This window comes from Chiroxiphia lanceolata, chromosome 3, assembly GCF_009829145.1.
Source record: "Chiroxiphia lanceolata isolate bChiLan1 chromosome 3, bChiLan1.pri, whole genome shotgun sequence".
In the NCBI taxonomy this organism is placed as follows: Eukaryota; Metazoa; Chordata; class Aves; order Passeriformes; family Pipridae; genus Chiroxiphia; species Chiroxiphia lanceolata.
In genome coordinates this window covers 67,880,726-67,892,892 of record NC_045639.1, presented here as the reverse complement: position 1 = coordinate 67,892,892, position 12,167 = coordinate 67,880,726, and the positions used below count along the sequence as shown (strand labels likewise).

The 12,167-nt window shown below is 37.4% G+C and overlaps 1 protein-coding gene across 3 annotated transcripts in view; it reads right to left on the bottom strand.

The window, feature by feature from the left end:
* The window catches only part of HS3ST5 (heparan sulfate-glucosamine 3-sulfotransferase 5), a 192,508-nt gene that overhangs the window by 173,489 nt on the left and 6,852 nt on the right, over positions 1-12,167 (bottom strand). The gene's annotated exons all lie outside the window — the stretch shown is intronic.

Sequence of the window (12,167 nt, the reverse complement as noted above, 5' to 3'; positions counted from 1 at the left end):
ATTTGAATGATGGGATACTGATTATTTTTGGAATTTTTCCTTATTTAAATTATTTTCAGTTCATATTTCTTCAGAAAGTCCCTTATAGCAGAGAAGCTTTTTTTCCTCAATTGACTGGAAATAAATAAGATGGCTTAGTTTTGTAACAAGGTTCAGGCAGTAAGAAATGGAGCCAGAATCCTTGCACATCATAAAGGTGAATTCATGTTCAGTGTAGATACAAAGAGGTTTGCAATATGACTATTCACACCTAAAATTAGACTATGTCAAGTAGTAAAATTCAAGTGCCAATCACTTTCTCAAAAAAAAAAAAAAAGAGACAAAATCTAAACTTTGTTTTGTTTGTCATGGTCACAGCTAGAGATTTATGCTTCCATCTCCCCTTTATCCCCTTCCACCTTCATCCCCTCCACCACATGCATATTCACCTATCCTAACTCCCCACCCCAATTTTCTACTTTTATTTAAAAATAAAAGATAGAACCTTCAGGAAACTACCAGAGAAATGCCAGTGCCAGGTTCCAATAAAAAGTAAAACGTGCCGACACAGATTTTAAGGTTAGGAGGAAAAATATGATAATTTAGTCTGGCCTTTTTCAGAACATAGAGCACAGAAAATTTGGAGGTAATACTTGTAATAAGTTATTTTTACTAAGTTTACATTTTTTGCACAATGACAGCTTAAGTTTTCTTCACTAGTTGTACTTTTAGTAGGATTTTTCCAAGGTTATCTAGTGATGCTTTAAAGAAAAACATGAAGGTAACAAGAGAAAAAAGGATTTCTTAGTTTCAAATATGCTGACTGTGTCCTACACAAGGTCATTTGACTGCCTATCTCAAATATAGACTCTTCCATTTTCTGTAAGTAATCCACAGGACACATTCTTCTTCAATGAAAAGGTGAAAATGTGCATTAGGGCACCCTTCATGCCAAATACAGAGGACAAAAGATCTCTTTCATTCCTTCGAATGCTCAGTATATTTCAAATAATTGCAAAAATATATAGAGAGCTACATTTATTTATAAACTTAGAAAACAATCTTTTCACTACATACTTTTTGAAAAGCTGGAGCTTGGTAAAATGTCACAGGCATGACCAAATATATTTTAAGAAAAATATATTTGGGTGACGGGTTTGGATTTAACTTTTTTAGTTATTCAGCTCTGGAAGTTTCAGTTTTAACAGGCATTAAAAATATTCAAATGTATTGCTTTTTAATGATTAACAAGATTGTGGAGTTTTTCTTTAGAATTAAAAAGCAAACCCATTTTCTTCGAACTTTCCAGGTACCTACAGCAAGAGGCTGATCATGGAAATTTCAGTTCAGGGACATTTTCAGAAATGTGTAAGCCCTTCAAAACCTCATGTCGACTCCTCACAGTTATTAAACATAACTAAGGTAGTTAAAAGTGCCCCAATGATGATATTTGTATGGCAGGTGTCACCAAGTGACGCTATCACATACAGTGTTCCTGTTCTCTGTGTACATAGAAACATTTTGTTTTGGCTATGTCAGGACCTATGCAAAAGGATTTATCTTGTTCCAGCAGCTTTGTATGAGCAACTAAGGAGTTTGTTAATTACAGGGTCACTTTTTATTGCAAAGCTGACACATAAGAATGAGGTAGGAGCTTTGGCCAGTGTCTCACAGAGAGAGTGCTGGATGTTTTCTGCCCAGGAGAGATATATTCAGGAACAAGTTACACCTGGGATAGATCTAGACTGTCTATCATTCAGTTCATTCAGCTAGGGGTGCAACTGCAAGGCTCCAAATAGTTGTAACTCTTCATAAGCAACAGCCACATCAGTGTGCATTCTCCCTGTCTGCTTGCATGTGCGAGAGCTGCATGCTTTAAACTCATGACATATGATATAAAGTTTGAGAGGACTTGAGTTAATTAAAAAAGGTAGTCATAATCTGTTAGGTTTATTATGAAATCTTTAGAGTGACAATACAAAATCATTCTGCAGCAGTCCCAAGAACTCCACACAAATGAACTCAGTTGATAATATTTATTGACAGAACAGTGGTATAATCTCATTAATATTTGCAAATTTCAATTACAGGGAGGGCATGAGGCTGTTAAGTAGCCACAGTTTTCCATTATGATTGGAACAAACACCAATTTATTAATTCGTCATCTAATTTTGAAAAGGTGAAAGTGTGATGCTGCTAAGAATGATACATGATGAAGTAGATTATTTTTGCATAGATGTTCTGACATTGAAATTCTGAGTTGAATTCTGGGAGAGAGGAAAGCATAAGAAAGCATAGGTCATTCTTCATACAAACGAAAACTTGAGATGGATCACTAGCATTATGAAAGCAAGTAATACAGTATTCTATTACTCAAGACCTGAATCTGTTGGATAACAATCACAATTGCAGTTCACAAAAAGAGGAATAACTCTATGTGCATTTACCAAGAGGAAGCAAAAGGCAACAAAATTAAAATTTGATTTTTTTTTCTTTTTCAGCAAAGATATCCCCAAATGAGGAAATGGGCTACTAATCAAGTAGAATAATTTGACAACAGGACTATCCTCATAAGGATCCCAACCAAAACTTTTGAAAGAGGAATCTGAGCATCAAAAGACATAGGGATTTCGTGATATATCTTCACATCTTCTATACAACTGTAAGCTTATAGACATTAACAATTTGTTTACTAAATAATAGTGTATTTGTAGATTATTTCCTTCTGGTTTGTTTTGTAAATAATATAAAGCATTATCATTACTTTCTTCTTTGTATTATTTGGAACATACTTGTACCAAAAGGCTCCTGCAGAGAATCAGAACCATTGTCTACCTCAACTAACAACCAGAAAATCACCCAGTTCATATGGAGGCAATGATTTTTAGACTAGGGCAAGGATAAAATAAACACTCTGAAGCAAACTCTGCCCTCCTTCTACTCAAAGAGCAGAACTGGTGTGTTATGTATCACATATCTAACACAAAAGCAGCCATTCAGCCCCAGAGAGAATAGCTAACAGATATCACTTTCAGGCACAGTTTGCTGTTAATCTAAAAATAAGATACACGATCTTAAAAGGCACCAAAGAAGCATTCTAGAAACTCTTTGCTAACTAGCAAAGGACTGGACACATAGCAGAGCTAATAAGCCTTTTCTAACACAGGGTAGATGAGAAGTTGCTAAACCTTCTTCCTAGAGCCTGCTGGGGCATTCAGAAAAGACTGTGACTTGTCCAGGCAGCCAAAGAATCTCTTTTTCTCACAGTCCAGATACAGGGCATACTGCAAGATTTCGCTGTAGCTGCCATCCTAGGCTTTTTACTTCATTCTGCTCCTGGAAGTACAATAGTGAAACACATCTGTTTTGGCATTCTTCATTAGATGTGACAAAAAAAAAAAAGATTGGAACCACAGCCTCATCACCTATCATGGAAGATGACACTGACTCATCAGGGTGCACAGTCTGAATGGATCTGGACTCATAGTTCCTCAAAGGGAAGATGAATATATTTGATGGCAGCTGGTAGAACAAGGAATATATTGAGCTCATACTTCCTTTCCCTCTGGCTCAGAAAGACCTCCTCCCAAAGGAGAACAGCTCCAGTCAAGCTGAGTAAGATGTGCTGTGAATTGGGAACTGTTTTCAGCTTTTCAAAATCCGATTTCAATACAGAGAACATACAGTGCTTATCATGCCCCTTGAAAACTGAAAGTAAGAGGTGGTTCAGATAAATTTGAAAGGTACACTTGCTAGAGGCCTTGTTAAAAACTACCTCTGAGTAGCCTTTGTCCCTAATGATCAGGCAGAACAGATGGCTAACGGGTTTCAGTCTCTGCCTGCAAGCAGTGGGGTTTATTTTGTGCCCAAAATCTGGTCCCATTCCATGGCTGGATGCCCGCTGCATCTGCGGTTTGGAAAGAGTCTGAGGGTACGGTCAGATCGGAGGAGGTAGGTGGTAGAGGACCAGAGGAGAAGCCCAATGAGTTGAGCTGGACAAGCAAGTATCATCAGATTCAATTTTGCAACAGGAGAGGCCACAGCAGAAGAAGAAGCTGTGAAACACAGGTTGAGGGGCATGAAGATCACTACATGATGAGAATCAGTAACAATACAAGCCAATCATTGGGAGAAGTAACAGTAATAAGCTAAATAAGAAATACTTACATAAATCTTTCTAAAGACAAGGAGGCAGTAATCTTATTTTTTCTTTATATATATGTAAGAGAATGTATTAAGGAATGTTATTGGTTGGAAAAACAGACCCGTGTCTTTCACCTTGCCTACTTCCAGATTATAAAAGGATCATTTCCTTTATAGGTTTCAAAATAATCCTATGTTTGAATAGGCAGTCAACTACAAAACCAACAATGCAGAACAGTTAATTCATATGCAAATATTAACAATTACAGTAACACAGAACTCATAGAGTTAGCACTGGAGGACCAGATACTCAGATAATGAAAACTAAAATAACTGCTGGTATCTATAAATTCAGAGATTCTTACCCTTCATTTTTATAAATTTCAGCCTGCATATCAGTGTGCTGTTAACTGAACTGAGCTTAATATTCTGTATGCAGTCTTTAAGATAATTTTTGAAAAGGGTAGCCTTCTGAGGATAGTTATTTAAAATTCAGAGGGCTGCCCAGAATATCAGAGTAAGTTCAGCACTAGTGTAATTTTTCAACCTGACCCCAGAGGCCTACAAACTAAAATGCCAGCAGATTAAAATGCTTTTTAAGAACCATACTGCACTAAATATATGTATGACAGAGTTATACTTTGAGTTTTAAGCAGACAGTATCACATTGGAGGTGGCAGCTGAAACAGTCAGGATAGGACAATTTTGAAGCATGTGTCAAACAGTTGCAGAACCAGGCTAATAGAGAGGTCTCCATCACAGTAAGAGCAGCTTCAAGGTTAGCCTGGAGAGTGGGGTCAGAGTCAGGCCTGCCCCCCGCTGAAAATAGTCAAGAGAAAGGTACAATTTTGTCCAGAGTAACATCTGTTTTTTCACAGTTTATAGGAAGCTATTGGCACCAATACCACATTGTCAACAAATGTGTCATGATCTTTCTCCCTGAATGTCTCAGCCTAACATCTGTTCAAAGCACCTTTATAAAATAGACTGAAATATTTAATAGGAAATTTATTGCCACAAATTACAATGTTTTGATGCTGAGGCAGCCTGCAAAGTGATTTGCAGAGCTGGATTATAATTGTGGAGCTTTTCCCAAGAAACAGGCTGGGTGAAAAAGCCTCATCTTCAAAAGAAAGACACCTCAAGAAATCTGACTTGTGGCACATTCTGTGTCTGACCCAGATTTGAGACTGGCTACTAGTTCACTATCCGTTAGCTACTGCGTGGTATGAATTCGTTGTCTTCTGGACTGCATGACTTGTATTCACCAGCTGAGAGCTACCATCCCTGCAGACAAAACTGAAGATAAAGGCAGAGGCACTAGAGGCGTTACAGCAGGATACAAGGAGCAGGATGCTCTTTAGATCATGAATTACAGTTGTAGATAGCAGACATGCTTCAGACACACACCAAAGAAGCTCCAGGCCAGCTTTAGATCTACTTACTTAACTATTCCTTTTTAAGTATCGCTGATAAATAAGTTAAACTTTTTAGAACGCACTCAGGTCTCCTTAATCATTACATGCTATACCAACTGAAAAAATGCATTTATATTTAGGTAAGAGTATGTACAATATATATTTAAGAATAAAGTAAAAATCAATATGCAGATATATATCATGAATAATCATACAGTGTGTTTCTCAATTTTTTACCAGGGATTTTTCAATATTCGTTACTACCCTATTGTTTCTAAATATATTTGTGGAGTTACATGCTGGATGTAATTTTCCAAGCATGAAGAATTTTAGGGAACTCAGTGATTTCACTAAAGCAAAGTAAGTGATTTCACTAAAGCAAAATATGTCACCTCAACTTCCAAACCAAAGCTAAGCTAAAAATCCTGGTATGCTTCATTAAGTTTCAATTTTCTAAAAAAATCTTCACTTTGTTGATCAAGCCAAATAGCTCCTACTGAATAATAAAACTGATATTTGACTACTGCCAATTTATCAGATTCAGATCCTTTTTTTTTAGGATGGGTTCATCAAGTTCATTATATATGTGCTTATGCTATAGTTAAATCAGACTCCTTGAAACTCCCTTGAGAGATAAAGGCATCACTTAGAGAAAGAAATGGCTAAAAATTTAGATTTGTTATTTCTCCCAATTTGAAGCCTCCAAAAGTAATAAATAAATGCAGCTTGCTGGAGCCCAAATTGAAAGCAATGTTAAGAGAAGGCACTGGCACCCCATGACTTTCCCCCTGAGATTCAGTCTTACCACACACTTGGAGTCACAGCATTTGGAGGCAATTATTTTACCATTGGTGAGAAATTATCAGCTCTCTGGTAGTTATCTTTCCCCCAAAAGCACTGCAATTTACATATGCAACCCATGAACCACAAAACTGGTATTGAAGGATTATGATGAGACGTAGAATCTCTTCTAGGCAACATTTTAATTTACCCACAACCAGATTAATAGTCACTATTTTTGAAATTGTGCTATCCCGCAACAGTGAGAATATAAAGCCTTGAAAAAGCTCACCAATAAAAGATGAAGAAAGAGTAGAAAAGATGACTTTTCTACTAGCTACATCATACTAAGATGAGTAGATGTTGCAAAAGATGCACAGTGATGCTAAATACCGAGAAATAAAAAAATTCATATCTTAAGATAAGAATTGCTATAAATTAAATGTATTTCCCCCCACAACTAAATTAAATACTGTTTTTCTTATGCAATTAGTCCACAATCATACAATTACTTATTAGAACTGTATCCAACTATCCTGTGTAAACATAATTTTCAGTTAGCTAAAAAGTCTATTTTAAAGCAGAAAGGAGTTTGATTTCTGAGACCACACTCTAAAAGTTTTGTCTTTTTTTTTTCCTGACACACAGAATACTCAATATTCTAGCAAATAAATATTTTTTGTCACCATTTGCATTCTCGGCAAAAATTAGTAATGTAGTGGGTTTCTGTGGCTGGGTTTTGGTATTGGGGGGGCTACAGGGGTGGCTTCTGTTAGAAGTTGCTAGAAGCTTCCCCTCTTCCGTGGAGCCAATGCCAGCCAGCTCCAGGATGGGCTTCCTGCCACTGGCCAAGGCCAAGCCAAGTAGCAGCAATAGTAATGCCTCTGTGACAACATATTTAAGAACAAAAGATTGTTACGCAGAAGAAATTCCAACCAGGGAAGAGCGGAGTGAGAACATGGGAATAACAACCTAGGCACCAAGGTCAGTGCAGAAGGAGGGGGAAGAGTGCTCCAGGCACTGGAGCTGAGGCCCCTGCAGCCCGTGGTGCAGACCATGGTGGAGCAGCTGTGCCCCTGCAGCCCATGGAGGACCATCGGGGTGCAGAGACCCACCTGCAGCCCATGGAGGAGCCCATGCTGGAGCAGGTGGATGAATGAAAGAAGCTGTGACCCCGTGGGAGGCCCAGGATGGAGCAGGGTCCTGCTGGAGACCTGCAGCCCGTGGAGAGGGAAACCCATGCTGGAGCAGGTTTTTCCCAGGTAGGACTTGCGACGCCTGTGGGGGATCCACGTCAGTACAAATCATTCGTGAAGCACTGCACCCCATGAAGGAGTGACCCATGGGACAGCAGTTTGAGAAGAACTGCTGCCCAAGAGATGGACTCAAACTGGAGAGGTCCATCGAGGACTGTCTCCCCTGAGAGGAACCCCATGGGAGCAGGAGAAGGACTCCTCTCTCTGAGCAGTGGCAGAAACAACAACTGACCATAACCCCCATTCCCTGTCTCTCTGCACCGCTGAGGGGGAGGTAGGAGAACATGGAAGGAAGGAGGGGTGGGAGGAAGGTGTTTTTTAAGACTATTTTATTTCTCACTCTTTGACTCTTATCCTGTAATAATAAATGTAAGTACTTGTTTTGCCCGTGAAGGTAATTAGTAACTGACCTCTCCCAGCTCTTATCTCTACTCATGAATTCTTAGCTGTTTTTTTTTTCTCTCTCCTCTGTCCAGTTGCAGAGGGAGAGTAAGAGAGTGGCTTTAGTGGGTACCTGGTATCTGGTCCGGGTCAACCAACTACACTTTGAAAAGAAGTGCTTGTACCTTTACTGTTTTGTACCTCTGAAAAAACAGATTTTTCAATACTTTATAAATTTCTGATAACAAATGCACTGTAAATGGATAATAGCTTTCCTATAACAGCAATTTCTGTATAAACTGAAACCCAGCATTATGAGAAATGTAACGATAAATAATGCAGAACACCATTTCCTGAAACATTTTGCCACATTCAAATCTTCCACTGCTTTCAGAATATTATTGCATATACCACAGTTAATGACTGTTACAAACAAATATTAAGCCCCTTGTTCACTATTTGCAAAAATGTCATGCTGGGCTGTAGTAGCACCACTTAAATGAGTTCATTCCTAACAAGAAAAGTAAATAAACAATGTCTATGTGTTTGGAATCACACTGACCTAAATAGTACTAGGACTACATCTATGGAAATGAATTAAATAGTGGTAGGGCATGGATTCATGCCCTGGAACTATTTTTTTTTTCTAAAGCATAAAATCTCAGGGCAGTCTCTGACACTTTCGTGATCTTGGCTACTTGACTAGCTGTCTCCCAAGGGTTTCCTGGGCACAGCTAGGGCACTAGCCCAGCCTGGGGATTGCTCCCAAGGGACAGACTGGATGCAGCCTGTGCTTGGGAGGCTAAGGGAACTTAACCATATGGAAGTGGCCACGCTTATCTGACCTTCAGGCTAGAGGGAGGCCTTGCATTGTTCAATTTACTTATGAAAATTATAGGCAAGGAGCAGAAATGCAGCTGTAATAGAAAAAAACTCTCAAACATGTAAGCAACAAACATTCCCAAATACTCTCCCAACAGTAAACATTCCCAATTAATCTCTCATTATTACTGGAATAAAAGAGACAAACCCTGACAAATCTGTGCTCTTGTGTCCCTGGGGGATAAACAGACGTGAGTGGTCACCTTCTGTCTACCACCATGCTGGGGATTTACACTGTATCTCCATGCTGTGCTTTACATATTGACCCAGTGCACTGGTGCTGATCACACAGCCGAGTCTAGAGGCAAGCTGTCTCGTCCATAAGCACTACTTACTGATCCATGTCAAGTCATATAAACAACACATATTCAACTTAAGGTGCTGAAAAACTGCACTAAAAAAATTAGATTGTTTTCAAGCTGCACACTAAGTCTCTACCTATATTTTAATTCTACCTCCTGAGCCTATATATTGTTCAGTCAAAAGGCATTTCCCTCTTAATGTTGTTAAAAAGACACACCTGATCTCTCAGTCACTATTTTCTTTCGCTATAGCAAAGAGACAATTCCTTTCCTCTTTCTTTCTCTTCTCACCTAATGTCTTCCTCAATGTATTTAGGAATAAAATAATCAACCTTCCACGAAGCAAGTACCTTTGGAAAAAAGCACCTGGAAAACTTCCAATATTTCCACTTTATCCATTAGACTAAAACCATGATCTACCCAATGTTGTGTCTGCTCTGAAATGGGTCAAGAAGTATTCTCCCCATCAGGAAAAGCAACTGGAGCTTTTGAAATTCTCTTTTGGAAGTTGCAAAAGGAAGTTTAAAATCTTCAAAGCTTAGGAAGAAAAAAATTTTAATTTGGGATAAATCAAGAATCTTGTGTCAATATTCTGAGGACTTCTTTCGGTTTCTTATTTTTATTTTTACCAAAAAAATCACCTTATAAATTAAGAAAAAATGGAAAATATATCTTTTAATTAACATATGATCACAGTGCACAAAAATATATGAAAATATGTCTTTTCTACGGACAGCTCTGTTTTCAATAAACTTATATGTCTGACAAATCTAAATTTTAAAGAAATTTCAACCAGCTACAAGTTTTTTCCTGACAGCTGACTGAAATATCTTCAAAGAAAAGATTTTCAGAGTAAAAAGTTTTGATCCATTCTGAAGTGACATAAGAAAAATTGATTTTTTTTATTTAATACAGAATATTTTCAAGATGATGAATAATAAAGAGACATTAATCAGATATATTTACTTTTTGTAAAAGAGAAAATGGTTTGAAAATTTAGAAACTATTCTTATCACCTTTTCTTATTTATCCTCTTCTCCTCATTGAAATTCTTTCTTCCTTCCACAAAAACAAAAAAATTGCATAAAAAAATAAAATGCACACATCAGTAAAAAACTTATATGCTATTTGTTTCTGAAACAAACAAACAAAAAATTTCTAGATTGCTTTTTTACAGAACAAGAAAAATGACAAATCAGAATGCCAGATCAATCTTTTCAATCCATTTTTGTTAAAGAAAATAATTTCTGTTCAAGGATAATTCTCATAAGTAAAGCTTCTGCCAGGAAATTCATGCTTTGTTGTTTCTTGCTATTAAGTTGTGTAAGATGGAGGTATACAAAAACTCTGAGGTATCTGCACCATAAATAGTCCCTTCGCTAGCCACCAGGAGGGACACAAAGGCAGTTACAATACTGTAGGTCCAATATATAAGGGAAGAAAGAGCTGTTTGATTTATATGTACCTAGATCTACCTCACTAGTAGCCAGGGAACAGTCCTGAAGGAACTGAAATGACACGTTTTTAGGTACATCAGAATCAAGGTCTGAGTTTCCATTATCTGCAGTTGCACAGTTCAGCTTTCTGAAGCCCATGTTTTTGGCTATATCTGAAAGAAGTGAACTTCATTCTTAGTTCAGATGATTGAACAGAGTATACTGAAAGAATAGCTAGCAGTCAGTTGTAACCAGGTTTTTTTCATATGCAAACTGAGAACTTCTAATCCTAGGACAAATTTTTCACTAATTCTCCTCAAATCTTCTTTTCCTCTGAGTGAAAACTCTGTGGTTGGTAAAAAGCTTATCAGTCATATTTTATTTTGCAGAATTATTTGCCAAAAAGATTAGAATAGATTATTTTATATAGACTGTGCATCACCACTCGGGGATGTAATTTTCCACCAAAAGACAAATAAAGACATATTGTTTGACTATACTGATAGATTCTCCACTGACAGACTTTTTTCCCACTGCAAATCTGGTTTACTTTACTTTTGAGATTAATCCTTTTACAAGAGGCAGGAATGTGAAATTATAAAGAGAAAGGATTTGCTGTCACCTCTGACATTATTTATACTTATACGGCATTTACAAAGGTGAGGACATACAGCACCAAATTGTCCAACATATTTTCCCCCAAATCTTACTTCTGACATCATGCTAAAGTTAGCTCCACTCACTCCAGTCAACTGTCTTTTCAGCATCAAAAGTTGTTATGAAAAAATGCTGTATCTATTTAATGTATTTAAAAAATGCTCTAATAAATACTTCACTGCTCTACTGTCATTTTCCATTTCCCTAAAAGCTTCACATTACATTCACTGATAATCTTTCCAAAATCTTTCTCCAAAGTAAGACTGTAGTTGCTTTTCCAAGTCTTAACAGCAAGATCTTAACTGTGATTGCAGATGACACTAGCCTATAGCTGACAAAATATCTTTCAGATTCATGTTTTTCAGGACATTATGTAGCACTGACTTCAGACACTTACGTGTAGGTTCACTTTGTTTTCTTCCTTTTCAGGATTTGGCTACTATTTTTTTCTTTTTTACTTTGACAGCACTGGCTATTATTTATAACCTTGGGTTTAAAACATTCTGCAGGAGAACCATTAGACCCTGCTGTTTTACCTTCAGGAAACAGTTTAACCACTCTCAGCTATTTATTGTGCTGTCATATCTTCCTCTGTAACTTGATGGTCATACAGGAAGAACAACCACCAAATCCCTGCTGGGGTGAGGAAATCAGGCAGTAACAAAGTAGAGCATTACACAGATTTTTGATATTAAAAGAAAAAAATATATATGTATGCACATGTATACACACAGATAAATGTGTATACAAACGCACACAAAATCTGTTAGGGCCATCTGGATTTCCAACAGAGGAAATGGTTATTTTCTGGCTTTAGTCTTCTTTTCAGGCTCCTGTTCTATCGGTATGTCACCTTTAGTTACTTCTCCTGTGGCCAGAACATGTTAGGTAACTCAAATTTCATAATTTTATCTTTAACCTCAGTTGCACTTA